General features: G+C 36.9%; 1 pseudogene; it reads left to right on the plus strand.

Moving 5' to 3' along the window:
• Window positions 1–766: 766 nt before the first annotated feature.
• Window positions 767–17,782, plus strand: LOC131378487 (uncharacterized; annotated as a pseudogene).
• The last annotated feature ends 1,901 nt before the right edge of the window (window positions 17,783–19,683 follow it).

Below are 19,683 nucleotides of genomic sequence, written 5' to 3' on the forward strand. Positions count from 1 at the left end.
TAACACATGCATACACACATACCCACCGCCATGCATACAGATACTTGTTGAATATTACAACAGATCCCCTTAGGACACAGAGGACTTCATTTGATCTCATCTGGCTTTGAGTCTGATCCTGTCTATACAATGAATGAAAGTAAAACAATGGAGCCTTAATTCTATTTTTCTGAATAACTTTTTTTTTTTAATCAAATCATTAAGAAATAGGGGTTAACTACTTGAAAGTGATTCCTCCTTCCAAAACCAAAACATAGCAAATCAAAGCAAACAGACAGGAAAAAAAAAAAAAAAAAAAAAAAAAAAAAAAAAAAAAAAAAAAAAAAAAAAGAAGAGAACCAAATTAAAAAAAAAAAATCTCAGATGATTTACTGGCACAAGTTATGCCTGAAACTTTGTAGCATCCACAAATTTCAGAGACAAGCACATATAAGTTTATTTTTAAACAATATTTAAAATATAACATTTCACTGTAGAAAGAAAACCTAACACAATAACCATTTGTTTGAATAAATGCTCAAAGGAGATCAACTTCTAGCAGTGTCTGTGGTTAAAGAAAAAAGCCAACCAGTTCCATTCACAAAATTCTTAATGTTTCTTTCGAAAGAATTACCATTTCTAATTTCTGATGACTTTTGGAAAGCGGCTGAGATGCCCTATCTCCGGTGGTAGTGCTCTAATCTTGCGTGTACTGAGCTAATTACCCATCAGAGGCGAGCGCATTCAGCGCTGGGCTCTTTCCCAGGCTCCGGGCTGCTCCCTCTCAATGTCGGCTGCCAGCCCATCAGCTGTTCTGGGGCCTCCAACAACAGCTGCCAGCAACTGCAAACATCCGGCCTCCACTGAGAGGCATAAAGAGCCAATTGAGAGGAACAAACGTCAGGATGCACAGGAATGCCAGCACGGTTATAAATTAATTATTTGAATTTTAATAGTCTTAAGGGAATTGGAGAGGAGGAGGAAGAAAGAAAAGGAGAGGGAAAAAAAGGAAGTTGATGTTAAGATAAGTGGGAGTGTGGCATATTGCTATTATGTTCCTGGTTTCCCCAGGATGATTGCAGTGATTTTTTAGTAGAGTTGTCTTGGATTTAATATTTTCTGACCTTCATTTCCTATGTATCTACTCTTGTACGTAAGTTTGTGCAATATTCCTATAAACTTCTAAACCAAAAATCATTTGGCTCTAATAACACTGCACTGATCTTTTTCTTTGTCAAAGGATAGGTAAATGCATTATTCTGCCTCCAAAACATCAGGCGATAGACTAGATGGATGTGCTGGTCTTTCCTGCCAAAATGACTCTCTTGTATCTATCTTGCAATTGGTAATTTATAAAATATTTTGTGATAGCTTAGGTGCTTGAGGAAATGAGCACTGCTTTGCTGGGAGATGTCTCTCCTAACTGAGTTAACAGTGCCAGATCAGACAGAATTTCTTAGTAAAAACTATTGTCGTTAATCTCCCTTTTTAAAAATGAACATGAAAAAAGACCCATGTTAGAAAATATAAAAATGTTAGTTTCATGCTGTGAGATATGACTGAGGAGCTGTTCTGTGGCTCATGATCAGTTATTGTGACAAACTAGTTCTTTCTACAGCCAATGCAGCATTTCAAAACCGGTCACTGTAAGCCTGGAGTTCATGAAGGGAGTATGTTCATACAGAGGAAAACCACTGTTAAATGGTTGTATTAGGAACTCCAGTGAACAAACCCAAGACAATTCAGATTATAGTTTTCTCCAGTGTCTATGAAAACTCAGAGACAGGAACAACAGCATGAGTTTGTAATGTCATACGTAACTCTCAATTTCCAAGCAGTCATTCATCTGAGTCACAACTTTAAGTTTGTTCACTTTTTCATTCCCCTTTCATGTGAATCCCATAACTTGGGTTTTGCTTTGGATTTTTTTGTGATATTTTTCTTTTTTTGTTTTTCTGTTCTTTTTGTTTGTTTGTTTGTGGGTTTTGTTTTATTTTATTTATTTTTTTTTTGTGCTGACTGTTTTAGTGACAGTTCCTCACTATTATATGCACATATAAAAAAGCATGTTCCACCATGATTTTAAAAATACATCCTTTTTCAGGTTTGAAACAGTCTTGTCTTCATTAATAGGCAAGCCCCACTAACCTCTCTTTAGGCACACATGGGCTCTTGGCCAGCAACATAACATTTTGTTGCTTTGGATCTGGAGACAAGAAGGAGAAGCACACAGGGTTAATAATCCCAGCAGGAAGCAAAGCCTAGCATTATGCAAGCTGCATACATGGGAGCAGAAACGCATTAGAAAAGCACATGTAGGCCAAGACTGATGCAGGACTAGATAATCTAATACTGAAAAAACATTTCCACCCTTCCTGTCTGTGCAGAGGTATCCCAGAACCATGCAGGTAACTTCAGGTGCTAATATTTGGTGGATACCTGGGAATAGACTTTATTGTCCCCTTTTTCAACAGTATATTTGAAAGCTCCTAGTCATAGATTCACATTAACACTTATGCTGTCTGTTTCTCAAAGAGTAGAAGTATCCATGGCTTACTAATTACAGTAAATCAGGACACCTTCAGCCAATTTTTTTTTTTTTTTTTTTTTTTCCTGTTAGCAGGAAAAGATTCCAAATTTATATCTGTTCCTTCAATCAAGTTTTATTTGCTATGAATAAAAATTTCAGGATTTGTTCTTAGGATTCTTTTTACATTATTTTCTAATAAAAATTTTTCTAATGTAAAAAGAATCAGAACTTCACTGACTGTTTTGCTCTTTAACTAAATTGAATGTCTGAGATTTCTACTGGCTACTGTTATAAAAGCAAATCTCCCAGTGAAATCATAGACACTATTGCTCACTTGATTTTGGGTATCCAAATGACAGAACTTTTCCTCTGAGTGGCTACTTTAACTCTTTTCTATTCAACAGAAGGAAACAGACTCCTTTATGGTTATTCAAAGTTGTTGAACATAGCTTAGGTAGCTAACTTTGGGTAAGATGGATTGTTTCTCAAACCCCTGTTCTTTGCCTATGAAAGATCCCTAGAGTGAGTAGATAAGATGTATCAGTTTACATTTTAGGGAAATAATTTCTACCCTCAGTGTCAATAAGAGATTTAGTGATGAAAAGAGGCCCTGAAAGAGAACAGAGATGGCAGAGTCGCCTAATCATATTGATCCCAAAACCTTGAAAGTAGTTGCTTGAAATTTTTCGTAGGATGGGAATTTTGTACTCTGAAGTCAGTGGGAATTCTAGGAATTCATCCTCCCAAGAGATTAGGTGCAAAGAAAACAGCACTTTTCACTGAGGCAGGTCCATGCTTGCCTGTTTCCCTTTTCTCCCCGCATTCTAATTCTTACCAATTAAAGTTAGGGTGTTTTGTCCAATGACTCTTTAATCCAGAAAGTATAAGGTCTTTGAATTAAGAAATGGAACTTAAGGAACTCCTTCTCCTGCCAGGGAGTGCAGTTGTATTAACTACTGGACAATGCATAGGCTCTCATGTACTTGTCACTGACCTAGTTTTGCACAGTAGCCCAACATTTAGCGCAAGAATCTTCCCACTGCAGTTTCAGCTTTGCACACAGACTGCTATTTAGTCAGTCTCTTTTTGGAAGAAGAAATTAACACCAATAGTCCAGGGCAAACCTGCAGCTTCTCCCCTTCAGTTTTTGGAGATGGCAGTCCATGGGATACAGCTGTGTGGTTGTGTTGTACTAAATGCTGTGAGAGTGCTTTAGGTGTGGTCTCTTCCTCTCTACTCCCTCCGACTTTCTCTCCAACATATGCATTATTGTGAGAGTTAGACACAGTCTTTGGCTTGATCTGAGCAGCCTGAAGCACGAGATGAGCACAAAGACCTTGGCTCAAACACAATGGCAGCATCTCTAAACAAGTACAGTAGCATAACTCTAGTCATCTGAGTACATAAACACTCCTGCATTGAACCCTGTGGTCAATGACTGTTTAGGAAACTGAGCTAACTGATGCCCTAAATCAGTCATGATTTCTTCTTGCATGGCTTGTTTAGTCGTTCTTTTGGATTTCATCCTTAATCATCAAACCAGTGGAGTTTAGCAACTTTTAGCAAAATTCTTTAATGTTTAGGAGACGGAGAAGTTACTGTGGAGACATGCATAAATATATCTGGCCTGCAAGCAACAACATATATTTTTCAAATATAAAGGAACATTGCTGCAGTTCCTTTTAAATATAGCTGTTTCTTTAGTCTTACAAATTTAGTTTTCTGAACCAAGACTTGTGGAATTTGGCATCTATTCTTCTGTTCTTTTGATAAGTACCTAAACAGGATGTCCTTGCAAATCAAATGAAAAACAGCGCTGGAAGATTTCCTCCCTCAGGAATAAGTATTAAGATTGGCAGATGGCTTAAGTGGAAATACACAGGAATGCACTTTAGCCAGTGCTTGAAAATCATTCCAGCAGATACTGCTGAGGTAGATTCATGAAGCTCCATCAGATATCTTTCTTCATTGAATCAATTTTTAATGGCCCTGATCAAGAGTTTTAATTTATTCTATCATAATTGTTGCAAAACAGCCTTACCTAAAAGCAAAAATACATAAATATAATAATTATTTTTTCAAATACTTTTCTATGGCAGAAATGGCAAGGAAGGTTGTTGTGATATACCCTAGCTAGTGAGAATTTCTGAAAACTTGATGCAAAATCTCAGGCAACTTGCAACTGAGTTCAAATGCATGTGCACTTGTGCAGCCATTCTTGTAATTATCACCATTAGCATATTGGTGGGTATGGAGAGCAGTTATATGTAATAAGTTGCATAAACCCGACAGTTAATGTATTTACTTATGCAGTTGTGATCCCATTACAAAAATTGTGCACTTCAAATCTTTGACAACAGTTAAATTCTGTGAGAAGTGTCCAGTGGCAAACAAACAAAGCAATGACAAACTGCCAGAAATAATATTTACTCCGGCTCCAGATTCTTCCTCCATTAGCTATATGAGGGGAAAGTTAAAGAATTCTAGTATCTACTGGCCCTCTAGTGGTAAAACGAGAACTTTTGGGAACGGGTGCTTCCAGATTCCAGAAGAAAATACACTAAGTCTCATAATTAAGTAAGAAAAAGAAAAAAAAAAAAAAGAGACATAAAATAGTGTGCTTTTTTTAAATATGATATATAAGAATGTATGTACAGGTAGATGGATAGGTAAAAGATAATTTAAGTAATTTTTAGAGACTTCTGGATTGGATCTTAACGTATTTGAGAGTCAATACATTCCCTTGTGCCATACTGATGGGTCTGATGGCAGTATTGCCATTATTTTCATAATAAATAAGGCCTGGACTTCCTTAGTTGGAGCATAAAACAAAGCAAAATGAGCGTGCTGAACGATTTAACACTAAGAAAAATAAATAACTGTCATTAGTAGACATACATAAGAAAAGAGATGCATATCTGTGTCTTTCCAGAAAAGAGAGAAGAGATAACAATAGGGTTTGGAATTACTGGCCATGATCTTGTGATAAGTCTTTAGCTGTGTGACTACTCAGGGTAGGCAGAGAGGCAGGAGCTTTCTCTTTGTCTCTAATCTTCTTTAAAGGAAGGGGATACTCTTTTTTCAGTCATCTGTGGTGCACTTTTGCTGTTGTAAAGTTCATATTGTTGTAGGGGTCCTTTTCTTCCTTTTTGTGGAAGTCTAGCTGCAGTGAGATGAGACGCACTGCTATGCATACTGAAGTGTTTCCCTTTTGTAAACAAGACTTTCTGTGTTGCTGTATCACCTGTTCCATGCCATCTGGAAACTGTGAAGTGAAATAAAACAGCATGCACAGGTGCTACAATTTCCTATTTAATTGCTACCATACAGCATATATACGAGCAAGAACGTGGAGTTTTAAATGTTACAAAGACAGCTCAAGGGGTAAACTAGATAATAATGTGGATGCAGTTACCATCAGAAAGCACCATTGGTAGGATCAGTGTCATGTTAGTGCTAGAATTTTCATTTTCTAAGAGTGAAAAAGGTTTATATTCTTATTTAGGACTCTTACTTGGAACACAAGCTGAATTCCATTTTATTTTATTTTTATTCTTTTCTTTCTTCCAATTTCTAACGATGGAGGGTAACAGCAAATAGTGCATAGGTTTTAGAATGTTGAGGTATATTTGAAGTATTTTACTGTGGTCAGTCTTTCACATTCCAGTTTTTAAGCGTATTAGAAACTGGCAAGTAAATTGTCATTTCTATCCCATTCTAATTAAAATTTTCATAAATATATTCCCAACAGCAATTCAATAAGGAAAATAATCAGAACCACACTGTTGTGTTAAAGTGAAACAAAATGTTATTAAATTCTAAAACCTTTTTCTCAAGAGAGAAGAAAAAGAAAAAGGAGAATATACATTTTGAGGAAAATGTCTCTGTACAAAGACAATACTTTCAGTTGCTAGAGTACTGAGCTGAGAACAGGATGGTTAGCTATAAACTGCTGAATTGTTAAGCATGAAGTAGTTGTGTGTGTTTTCCAAATGAATCTCAGGTTTATTTTAACTATAAAATCAATTTAACTGTAAGAAAAGAAGCTCTTAATAGCATTTACTTTTACTATTTTTCTGGTTGATAGTATCCTCATTGCTCTGACATCAGGGTGATCAGCATGTGTGATTGAAAAGGAAAACAGCTTGTTTTTGCAGAGGGGTATTTGTGGATGTAGACTAAAATCCTTAGGGAATGCCAGCTGATTTACCACCACTGGCAACAATAGATTCTCTCTCCACAGCCACATTACACCGCAGGCTCAAGCTCTTATTTCTTGTGCCCCACAAGAGACATTTTACAGTAGTATTTGTGAATTTTATGACTGCAATATGTATAATGACCTTTCTTTATGGTTCCGTGCCATCAAAGAAAGATCAATTGACATGAATTTATGGTGACCACTATATGTGACTAAAAGTGTTTTGAAAATGTTGGAGCTGTATAACAGCAATAGAGAATATTACATCCATAGACATCTTACATATTTTTTGATGTGTGTTGTAAATTACCATTAGCAATTTCTAATATTAGGAAAATCTTGTTAACAGCTTAGCATTAATAATACGGCATGGATTTTCTTTGAGACAAGCTGATATTATTTCTCTATTAAATTTGTCTCCACTGCAGTTCTTAAATAATAGTACTCCTTATTTAAAGAGGAAACACATTTTAGATCACAATTAAAAATATTTTATCAAAATTTTATCAAGTGTTAATTCAAGGAGAGTCCATTCAATTAAGTTTTAAAGTAAAAATGAACGTACTTCAGAGGTGCAGATTTTGGATTAAGACAGTTTGATGTTTAGTAAGTCTCAAAGCTATTAAAAATGCTTAATTTAATCAATGGAGGACTGGCAAACCTTGTGACAAGTGGTTGGTGTGAAAATTCATTATATTCTACCTCCCTTGAAGATAATTTACAAACAAATCAGCACTTTTTTTCCCAGTATCTTTCAGAACTAAAATGACAAAACATCTGTAAAATGAATTTAAATATGCTTAGGTCACAATGCATACCAAGTTTAGTGTGCAGAGCCCATGTAGTTTATGAAATTTGACAGACAGACAAGATGATAAAATCCCTGGTTCCTGTGTAATTAGTACTTAATCCCAACCTTGATTATCTGAGTCAGTCCATTAAATTTATGTTACAAGTAAGGTTACTGGGCCTGTTGGCATGCTTATGGTCAAGTTCATGCTCAAAAAACTTGTAAGATCAATATTAATCAAAGCCTTTGTCATGATTATTGATTTTTCACTGACTTAAAAAAATCCCCAGTATCTTCAAAACTTCAATTTCTCAAAATTTGGAGCATTTCTCTCTTAGTTTAGGCATGTAAGATTTAAATCTTTCAATCTGAGCTGATCATAACATTTTCCTTATAGTCAGTGAAGAAAAAAAGGGAATTGACCTGAACTGAGATTTTAGATGTGAAGATGAGACAAACTGTGCTCCTGAAGACTTCATGTCCCTTTGCTGATGGTACACTGAGCACAAGGCAACTGTAGGACATGTTGATGATCAGTTTTAGGCATTTGAAGCTACATGAAGTGAGTCCCCTCCCTGGAGTTTGGACTTTTTCTGTTTTTTACAGTTTTTTACGTACTGGTGAAAAAAATTGTATCTCTGCCTATCTCTAGTACTAATTTTGCAGTAATGGGATCATACTGAAACTAAGAATGCTGATTCATTCAGGCATTCGTAGTAAACAATTTTATAAAACCTTGTATATTCAACTTATAAAAGAAAGCTTCCTTCTACTGCTTCCTAAGATATTATTTTTCCAGTTAAAAAACATACCCTCATTTATGTACCCTTGACATATATATATATATATACATACACACACATAAAAATGACACTCACATGCAATTCTCAAGTCATTAGCACTTTTGTGTTCTTATTTTTGCATGCTAAAATATTACACTAACTTTAGACTACCTTTAAAGTTCTTGCTTAATTAAAAAATAAAAAATGCACAATGTTTCATATTTTGATTTAGCCTAGTGCATTGTTGCCAGTACTACTTTTCAATTTAAAAATAAAATATCCTGAACTCAGTTGAAATGGCTTCTTGTCGTTTGGAATTTCATCGATGTTCATGTCTGCCAACATATCAAAAATCGCATATGATGGATAAAATAATGACTAAATTGCCACAGACTAGTGTAATGTTTAATGGTGAAGGCCGCATCTTTGCTCTTAAGACAGTTCCAGTCCATGGAGTCCATCCTCAGTTCAGCAAACAAAACCAAAACTGGTTCAACAAAACCAGAACAAACACCCATCAGAGTTGAAGTCTCACCACAAAGCACTGAAATGCAGAGGAAATTTTATTAAATGAAGCTTATGATTTCAGTGAATTCTGAGGAAACTCACTACAAGATGAGAAAAAATAGAAATGCGTGATTTCACAGGTTTTTATATTGTGAGACTCAAATTTCATGAGCAATTTAAATAACTTCCCATTATCATATCTATAAAATGTGTGTCAACGTTCTTCACCAGCAAAAAGCATTGTAGATTTGCACAATAAACCAGGAATCCAGATGAGGACAGGTGTGCAAAAGGTTTCTCAGTAACAGAACTAATCTGTCTGCTTTCTGGAGAAACTGGAGGTGTGGCATAAAACCTACTGAGATGATGCTGTGTAGTATAGAAAGACTTTGGGTTTGCATTGATGTGTTAATTATTCTGCAGCTTGATTCTGATATTTGTATTTATTTTACAAATTATTCTTCATAAGGTAACAGAACTACATCTGCTATTCAATAAACTATGCTTTAAAACACTTGGTGTAGTAATCTCTTGACATTTTATCATTCCACTGAACACCAGAAGTAGAAAAACTATACTGAAAATCAACTGATTAACCAGTGTTATGAAATGACTTCCATGAAGATTCTGTAGAGAGAGGAGGAATTTTCAGCAAGGGATAAATATGAGTGATATGCAACAGAGGTCTTTAAAATTCAAAAGGGAATTCAAAATTCAAAATGTAATCATCTGTGGTTGTCAAACTGAAGCACAGGGCAGGAGTTCAAAATGCTCTTGACCTGTAAATGAAACTGAGAAGAAAATTAATGAGATATTTTAAAGGGGTCATTGTAAGTAGGAAAAATCATAGAGAATCATAAATTTATTTAGGTTGGAGAAATATAAGGTGAGAAAAACTATTTTACAGTGGTTCTTAAGAAAATGCTCTGAGATTACTGGGAACCAGAATTTCACTTTGCCATATTTTTATGAAGAAAACAAGCAAACAGAAAAGTTTAAATAGGAATTAAGGTTGCAAGACAAGTAAATGATTTCCCTTATCTACTGAGGAACATTAAAATATCAGCTAGAATTCATGTTTGGGTACTTCAGTAAGTAGCCTAAATTATGTCTTTATGACATATGTCTTTATGAAAACAAGGAAAACATTGACAAGAATGGAAAATGTAATGTAGGAGAAAAGAATGAAAGTTGTGGTGCCTCTTACCTTAGAGAACAGAAGATTTAGTGAGCATGATAACACCCATTAGATATATAAAAGAGTAATCTGTTTTCCATAGCTGTGGCAGATAAGAGTAGTAGTAAATTACTATTGTTTGGTTGGAGCTCTTTTTTAATAAATTGAACATGTTTGATAAAGAAAAAAAGGTAAAGGTAAGGAGGTAAAGAACAGAACATATTCAGCATATATTGTGTAGTCTATGTCACTCAAACACTGACAGAAATAGATATACATGATCATGGTGGCACGAAATTAGACAGACGCTGTGATTTCTAAATTAATTACATTGTTATTTTCTTATGATTCTTATAAAAACCTAGTGACATGCAGTAATGTGTTGAATTAAAAAAAAAAAAAAAAGTAATGGAGCTCAGAGCCACACAATAACATTTAATCCAAAAGTATGGATAGTTTGACAAAGAGACTATACAGATTTGCCTATGATTGTAAGTAAGTAGAACAAGAAGTGATCTAATGCTGTAATGTTTACATAGGATTGCTACATAGCTCAAAAATACACTGGGAAGATTATTCTGAGGCAAGATTTTAGGCTTACAGATTTCTACACATGTTTTTAAAATCTTTTAATGTGAAGATACCTTCCAGAAAAATGTCTTAGACTCCCTACTGTTCATCCTGGTGTTTTTTTACCTTTCCTTTCGGTAAAATGCAAGATTAGAGAGACACTATAAGCAGTACTCCGCAGAAGATTGCTTGATGTTTCAGGCATAAATTATTTATTTTAGTTGATGCACAAAGTTCTATTCAGCTTCCTCTTCTGGAACAGGTAAAATGTAAAGAGCACAGATGAAGATCTGAGAGGAATAGCTATTCATTCTGGTTTTCATTGAGGCACACACATTTTATTCCTTGAGGGAGGAAAGAGGAAGAAAAAGGAATGAAAATTATAATAGCATATCTCCTCAGCAGATGGTTCAAAGGGATATTGTCCTTCCAAAGGAACTGAAGGAATAATTCTCTGTCAACAAGGGAGTTTGGAGATAATGCAGTTGGAAAGGCTTCTCATTGCAGAGGAAGTAGAGGCCTGGGAAAGTTGGTGAAAAGAAAACAAGTAATATCAGTAAATTGAATTGGAGGGTGCAGTTACTGGGAAAATAAGAAAAACATATGAGTTTATTAATTATTTTTCTTGTAAAAAGAATACTTTAGAAGATTTTTATAATTAGACTTCTTTAAAATGTATATATTCAGAAATTATGTTTGTAAAAATATCAGGAAAAATCTAATTGAATATAGGAATTTTTAAAGTAAATAACAAATTCTCATGAGAAGGCAGTCTGTAATATTTTTGAAAATATTTATTACCAAGAGGGAAGTCTGGGACTGGGTGCAAAAAATTTTAGATAGAAATGGAAATTTAAAATTGAATGCTTCTGAGGTCATTGTGATACTTCAAGAATTGGGAGTATAGAAAAAATTATAGACAAGAATTTGACAATTTTCATGAACTTGAGACCCAAGCAATGCTATGCTTCTAAGTGCAGCAACTGAACCTAGTTAATCTTTGCAAATATGTACTCTGAAAAGCAGGACCAATTATTTTTTTCCTTCAGTAACTCTGTCAATGTAATAAAAACCTATTGTTTAACCTAGGGGCACTTCTAATTAATGTAAATAATTATGAGAGAAGACACACCCTTCCTGTATTAGTATTTTTGTGGCATATTATTTTCTGAGCTCTTAACCCAGGGTGATACTATAAGACCTCAAAGTGACAGCACTTCCCAAGAGTACTTAAAGCCCTGTCAGGAAATAAAAACCTGGGGAGTTTTGGTATGAGTGGATGAAGATGGGCTCCTGCTTCTCAAGGCTGTGTTTGAAATGTCAGGACAGAGCCCATTTATTTTAGATACCACTGAGTGACATTAACGTGGCACAACACCACAAGAAATATAGCTCATGTTGCTGCCATTCAGTCGAAAATATCTGATCTTTCCTAGGAGTCAGGCTTACTTAGAAACAGCACCAGCCAAAAATATCTACACAGTTTGTTGAGTGGAGTTGCCTGTCTTTACCCAGGTTACAGAACAAGGAAAAGATACTGTCCCTTTTAACTCATGTAACACTGTGTAAATATCAGGCTGTTCTCCAGCTACAGAGGTGAGGAGCATTATGTTTATTATTCACCTCCAGAAATATACACTAATTTACTATTAATGGAGCTTCATACGTGTATAATGTATAATATAATGCTATATATGTGTACAATGTATGTGTGTAGATAGATATTCAGGGGCATATCAGCACATGTATCTCATCCTAAGGTGTTTCGGTGCAATCACGTGAATCACTTTCTCTGATTCCTGCAGAATCTCATTCTGTAGGAGTGCCCACATAGCATGAAGTAAATATATCTCTACACCACAAACACGGGGTTTGAGTTTACTTCAACATACAGAACTACACTGGTTTTCTACCAGTTATTTGTGAGTTTACAAACACCTTGTTATTCATATATGAAAGAAGGACTTGCTTTGTGATACTCAGTTTCCTTATTCATACTTTCTGAATTTTCTATATCCATCTTTATTGGATGACAGCAGGGGGAGAAATTGTTCTTTCATCAGTCTTCAACAGAAATACCAGTGATCCTCAGGGCAACCAGTTGGTTCAGCTGGTAGATGGTGGCAGGAAGCAGAACAGACCCCCCCTTCCAGGAAGAAGTAGTTAGTGACCTGATGTGCCACTTAAACATTCATAAGTCTGTGAGGCCGTGTGGGATTCACTTGAAGGTGCTGAGAGAGCTGTCAGAAGAGCTCACCAAGACTCTCTCCATGATTTTTCATCAGTCCTGGCTGACTGGGGATATCCCAGATGACTGGAGGTTGGCCAGTGGGATGTCATCCACAAGAAGGGCTGGAAGGAGGACGCAGGCAGCTACAGCAAGATTATGGACCAGTTTATCTTGAGTGTGATCACACGGCACAAACAGGACAAGGTGGCCGAGAAAGCCAATGACATTCTGGCCTGTATCAGCAATAGTATGGCCAGCAGGACCAGGGCAGTGATTGTCTACCTGTACTCAGCACTGGTGAGGCCACATCTCAAAGCCTGTGTTTGGGTTTTGGTCCTTCACTACACGAAAGTCAGCGACGTGCTAGAATGTGTCCAGAGAAGGGCAATGAATCTGATGAAGGGGCTGGAGCACAAGTCTTATGAAGAGCAGCTGAGGGAGCTGGGATTTTTTAGCCTGGAGGAAAGGAGGCTCAGGTGAGACCTTATTGCTCTCTACAACTACCTGCAAGGAGGTTGTAGCCAGTGATGGGTAAGTTTCTTCTCACAGACAACCAGTAAGAGGACAAGAGGACATGGCCTTAAGCCGCACTAGGGGAGGTTCAGGCTGGAAATTAGGGGGAATTTTCCTAGCAAGGATCATCAAGCATTGGAATGGGCTGCCCAGGGGGTGGTGGAGTCACCATCCCTGAAGGTATTTAATAAAAGTCTGGATGTGACACTTAGTGCCACAGTCTAGTTGACATGGTGTTTTTGGTCAAAGATTGGACTCAATGGTGTCAGAGATCTTTTCCAACCTCATTGGTTCTGTGATTCTGTGAGTGGTTCAAAAGCAATTGATACAGAAAGGCTATCTACCTATCACTTCAGAGACAGAAAAGATGTAGAAAGACTATCCAGAGATTGTTGGTCTGATGAATATCTGTTGCTCAGCAGATGATCACACAACATGTCAGCATAAGTTCTACGGCACAGCTCACACTACAGGACCCAGCTGTTGTGGAGGATCTGGTGTGCCAACACTGTATGCTTTTTAGGACTTTTCACAAAATCTAGGGTGATCCCATGGGCTGAACATCCACTATCAGTTTTGAGAAATGAAGTTGTTCCATGTACAACTTGCATTTTACTTTGCATTTTACAAATCCATTGAGCACTCACTCTTTCCGACTACATTGTGAGGAGAGTGACTCCACAATTACCAGGAGATTTGGTTTCAAAAGTTCACTCCTGATCTGACTTGAAACTCAGTTATAGTTACACCCAGTGTATTTTGCACCAACAGTCTCTTGGCATACACATTGTGGAATTTGAGTACTAGACTGTTTAAAACTAGCTAAAACTGAACTCTTGCAAGACCGAAGCTCTGGCCCGTTGTGTGAATGGGATGTGTTTGTCTCTGCTAGTGATCTAAGAAGGCTATAAACTGAAACTGAAATGTCAGGAAGACAAACATGAGGGTTTATATGACTATTGTGCACAGATGCTTCAGTCTCCAGTCCTAAATAAATAACAATAAAGGAAAGGAAAGGAAAGGAAAGGAAAGGAAAGGAAAGGAAAGGAAAGGAAAGGAAAGGAAAGGAAAGGAAAGGAAAGGAAAGGAAAGGAAAGGAAAGGAATTAGATTTGATCTTTAGAAGGGAGAATATAGTCAATAATTTGCCACTCTGCCTCAAACAGCTTCTTTTAATTTCTTCAAGTCACTTTAAATTTTTTAATACTTCTTTATGTGACTTTGTGGATTTTTTTTTTTTTTTTAATTCTATTTCTTTTCTACATTAATGCTTGATAACTGCTCATGCATGCATACTTGTTTTGCTTTTGCACAAGAGAGCCAAAAATGCATAAAAGAATTGCTTTCTATGCATAAAAGAATTGCTGTACAGGTGGTTGGAGGCATCTGCTTCTTCCTGCAAAAACTTTTTTTTTTTTTTTTCTTAAATATCTGTGGGGATAGTGGAGGAAGAAGAGGAATTAAAGAAGGACTGTTTTAAACAGAACTATAGACCTCCTCCATATAGTTGTGAACAGGTTACCCTAGGCTTGCCCTTGAACAGTCCAAACCCCTGCAGGGCAAGTTCACTGGAGTGCAATGGCCTGCTATTAGAGGGCTGTGTTTTCTAACACCTGGGCAATGAACAGACTTTCCAGCTAGTAATTAGACACCTATTGCAGGCAGCAGAAGAGTCCCTTTTTGTACATTGTTTTCAAAGATGGGGGTGGGGGTGGGGATAGGGAGCCTGAAAAACAGAAAGAAAAAAAGTTCCTGTATGGTGTTTCATGTTCAATTACACTCTGTCAGGGAAAAAAAAAAAAAAGCAAAAAAACCCCAAACAACCAACCTGGGATTGCAGTTCCGTATTAAATTTCATAAGGAGACATGCCTGCTGGATTCTAGATTTTTTTTTTTTTTTTTTTTTTTTTTAACTGTCTTAAAACTCAATATCATATTACAGGTATTGAAAATGAATGTGTTTTGCAAGCTAATGGATAATGAGGCACTTAAAAGAAATCCCTGGACCCCTACATCTCTCTGGAGCCCAGAGAAGTTAGTATTCATTGACAGCTCCAAGGGGATATATTTAAGCCTAAAGTAAGTATTTCTTTAGACTTAATTATAGGAAGTGCTTAAGCTGCTGAATTCAAATGGCAAAAGGGATTCATTTAGTCCAAAGACTAAACAGGAATCTTTTCCTGTTCTGAAATTAAATCTCTCAGAACAGTTTGAAACAAGAAGATGAGTGAATATTACCTATTTTTATTGTGTTTATGACTATTTTTGACCACCAGTTTATCCCTATATGATAAAAATCCCTGTTACTTGGGAAGCAACTCTTGTTCACCTTCCTGATACATTCTGAAACAGGTAGGACAAGAACTTTAGTTACAATGAGAAAACCTCTCAAAGTCTAAAGAATTTAATAGTTTGAAAAACAAGTTGTTTAAGGCTTCTGTGAGTTTTCATGCGTGTATACAGTCTGTGATTAGCACAGACTGGATTGATTATTGGTTGTTAATTTACAGCTTTATTTCAGTCTCTCATACAGCTCCTATTAGAATTTCCATGTCAGAAATTCTGACAAAGTGCATTTCCAGGGGCTGCAGTGAAGCTCACTGACAGCTGATAGCTGTCCCTGATCTCTTAGCAGATAGAAAGTCCCAGTAGGCTGTAACAGCCTAACAGTTCAGTATCATCTGCAAGCACAAAAAGATCTGCATTGACAGCCCATGCCTCTGTAGAGGAGCAAAGGCATGCCTGTTTGGAGTAGTTATCAATACTTACTTGAAGGCATGCTTTTTGTTCAACGGAACAATAGTAAAATGTTATTAATATTTTTGTTATTTTTCTTGATTTTTTTTTTTTTTAAGTAGGGACTTAATTTTTTTTGTTTGTTTGTTTGTTTGCCCACCTGACTGTTCTCTCCTGATGGAATAAATACTACATGTCTCTATTTTTCTCAGCTTATACCATTAGGAGTTATCTATCAGTTTTGACCAATGTAGCCTGTGTTTTCCAACTTCCTGATCTACACTTCCTCTAATTTCTAAGTCACTCTCCCTATCTTCTTAACAGTATAACAGCTAAAGTATTGTGCTGATGAATAGAAGATACCTTACATAAATGCTTCGGTGAGGTAAAATAGGGTTATTTGTTGTGGCTCAGTCTTGCAAATAAAAAGAGCTCTCTTTTGTCCTCAGGTCCAGACCTGACATACAGACTAATGTATCTGACTCTGATTCCTCTGAAATTCTCTGATTTGTCAGAAATCAGTGGTATCACATTGCTCTGAAGACTGTATTAACCTTAGCCAGGTGGAAATGAATGTCTCACCAATGCATCAACCAGTCAACATGGGTTTACAAAGGGTAGGTCATGTCTGACCAACCTGGTCTCCTTCTATGACCAGGTAACTCGTCTGGTAGATGCAGGAAAGGCTGTGGATGTTGTCTATTTAGACTTCAGCAAGGCCTTTGATACTGTCTCCCACAGCACACTCCTAGATAAGCTGGCAGCCCATGGCTTGGACAGGAGCACTCTTCGCTGGGTTAGGAACTGGCTGGATGGCCGGGCCCAGAGAGTGATGGTGAATGGTGCAGCATCCAGCTGGCGACCAGTCACCAGTGGTGTCCCTCAGGGGTCTGTATTGGGACCAGTTCTATTTAATATTTTTATAGACAACATGGATGAGGGCATTGAGTCCTTCATTAGTAAATTTGCAGACGACACTAAGCTGGGAGCTTGTGTTGATCTGTTGGAAGGGAGGAGGGCTCTGCAGAGAGACCTAGATCGGTTGGATGAATGGGCAGAGTCCAACAGTATGAAGTTTAATAAGTCTAAGTGTCGAGTTCTACATTTTGGCCACAAAAATCCCCTACAGCGTTACAGGCTGGGGACAGTGTGGCTGGACAGTGTTCAGGTGGAAAGGGACCTGGGGGTGCTGGTCGACAGCCGGTTGGATATGAGCCAGCAATGTGCCTTGGTGGCCAAGAGGGCCAGTGGCATCCTGGCCTGCATTAGGAATTGTGTGACCAGCAGGAGTAGGGAGGTCATTCTTCCCCTGTACTCAGCACTGGTGAGGCCACATCTTGAGTGCTGTGTCCAGTTCTGGGCCCCTCAGTTCAGGAAGGACGTTGAGATGCTTGAGCGTGTCCAGAGGAGGGCAACGAGGCTGGTGAGGGGCTTGGAACACAAGCCCTATGAGGAACGTTTGAAGGAGCTGGGGTTGTTTAGCCTGGAGAAGAGGAGGCTTAGAGGTGACCTTATCACTCTCTACAACTTCTTGAAGGGAGGTTGTAGACAGGTGGGGGTCGGTCTCTTCCACCGGGCAGCAACTGACAGAGCAAGGGGACACAGTCTCAAGCTACGTCAGGGAAGGTGCAGGTTAGATATTAGGAAAAAGATTTTTACTGAAAGAATAATAAAGCACTGGAATTGTCTTCCCAGGGAGGTGGTGGAGTCACCATCTCTGGATGTGTTTAAAAAAAGACTGGATATGGCACTTAGTGCTATAGTCTAGTTGAGGTGTTAAGGCATAGGTTGGACTTGATGATCTTAGAGGTCTCTTCCAACCTCATTATTCTGTGATTCTGTGATTCTGTGATCAGTTATCTGAGCTATTCTGTTACTTCAGATCCTCAAGACATCTAAGACAACTGGCCTTCCAGCACTTTAGTTTCTCTGAAGTTCTCTCACTACAAGACTTGGAGTCTGAGAAGGGGACCAGAGAAAAATAGTGAAGTTTTGACTTTTAGTTAAACCCCAGCTCCTTCAGCCCAGATAAATGCTGGCACCTTGGAGAGTCCAAGTCACCTTGGAGAGATGAGCACTGTGTCAGAGAATGGAAAAGGTACTCTTTATTTGGTGTTGCACCACTTCTGTCTCACAGGCTGTTATAATCTAATTTAGCAAATGCTTGTCTGCATTCTGTCAACTTGATTGGAAAACAAAGTGTTTGTGCTGTAATCAAAACATGCATATGAAGGAATATCTGATATAATGAAGAGTGTCTACCATTTTAAACTAATATTTATATTAGCTTAAATAAAGTGTAAAACACTCATTGAACAGGCAAATGAAAATTCAGTACTGATGGAACCCCCCCCAAAACACCCTCACAAATCAAATTCTATTATAATCTATGAGATCATTGATTTCCAGAAATCTTTAAAGAAAATAATGTCCTAACTCTGAACAGTTAAAAATCCCAAACAAATAGGATGACTTAATGATTCATATGACTTTAATATGTTGTAAAAGCTTTTACAAATCTATTCTGCAGTGTGGAATTTACGTGATTGCCAGTTCTTTACACTGCATTTATCAAGTTAACATGATTTTGTATGGCAGCTAAGTTTTTTTATCACAGAACTTTGAATCCCATAAACCTCTTCCATTAATGACGATGTTTTGTTTCTTTTCTTCTTTGGTTTTGAACCTGACAGTCTAAAAATGTATTTCTATTATTTATCCTTTTTTTTCCAATCAGATACATACATGTGTGTGAGTATACATGTTAACATATATACTCAGTAACATAAAAAACAAAGAGGTATTTATTCTATATATTTTAGGGAATTTCTCAGATTCTGATGTACAAAAACAAAGATTCCAAGTAGAACCCAGGATTCAAAGTGGTAGAAATTAATGAAGTACTGCAGTGGCCAATACTATGATTTTTCAAGAGAAGAAAACTCTCCATTAAATATCATAATTTCTTACAGTTATAATACTAATATTGTATTTGGTATCATAAATATATTTACACTTATTATATGTTAAATAATGACATAGAAACCTATAAAGTGTTGATCAGTTAAATTAAAAGCATATATCAATATATATCAATACAATTTTCACAGTCAATTTAATTTATTGCTTATAGCATTATTGTCCATTCTAGATGGGTATAATCACTGGATATGTGCTTGAAAATATTGTTCTTCTGTCTTGAATTTCAGGGAAGTTTTGGTATTTCAAGTTCTGGGATACATTACTCTGTACATTTTAGTAGAAAGACCAATTATGTCAAAGAGCATATATTTGAGATTTGGGTTGTTTTCTTTTGATGAATCACAGTATTAAAATCTTTTGAGATTTTTTTTTTTTTTCTGGACTGCTGATGTTACTTCCAGACATTCTTGCTCTCCTACTTAACAACTGGGATTTAATAATATAATCTGCAATTAACAATGGAATAATTTCAGTTTGCAACTCTGGGAGAAGCAGAAGGACAAATAAGGGGAACACCTTGGAAGAATACCACAGCAGCTGCACACTGTGCAATTGCATTTGTAAAATACATAAAAGGTCACTTGGCTGATCTTTAGTGCTCTTTGTGAAATACAGTATGTCCTGTTTCAGGAACCAGGGCCAGATGTACATCTCAAGCAGAATTTGACCCTGTTAGTTCAAGGAAGC

This window comes from Hirundo rustica, chromosome 2 (genome assembly GCF_015227805.2).
Source record: "Hirundo rustica isolate bHirRus1 chromosome 2, bHirRus1.pri.v3, whole genome shotgun sequence".
Taxonomy (NCBI): Eukaryota; Metazoa; Chordata; class Aves; order Passeriformes; family Hirundinidae; genus Hirundo; species Hirundo rustica.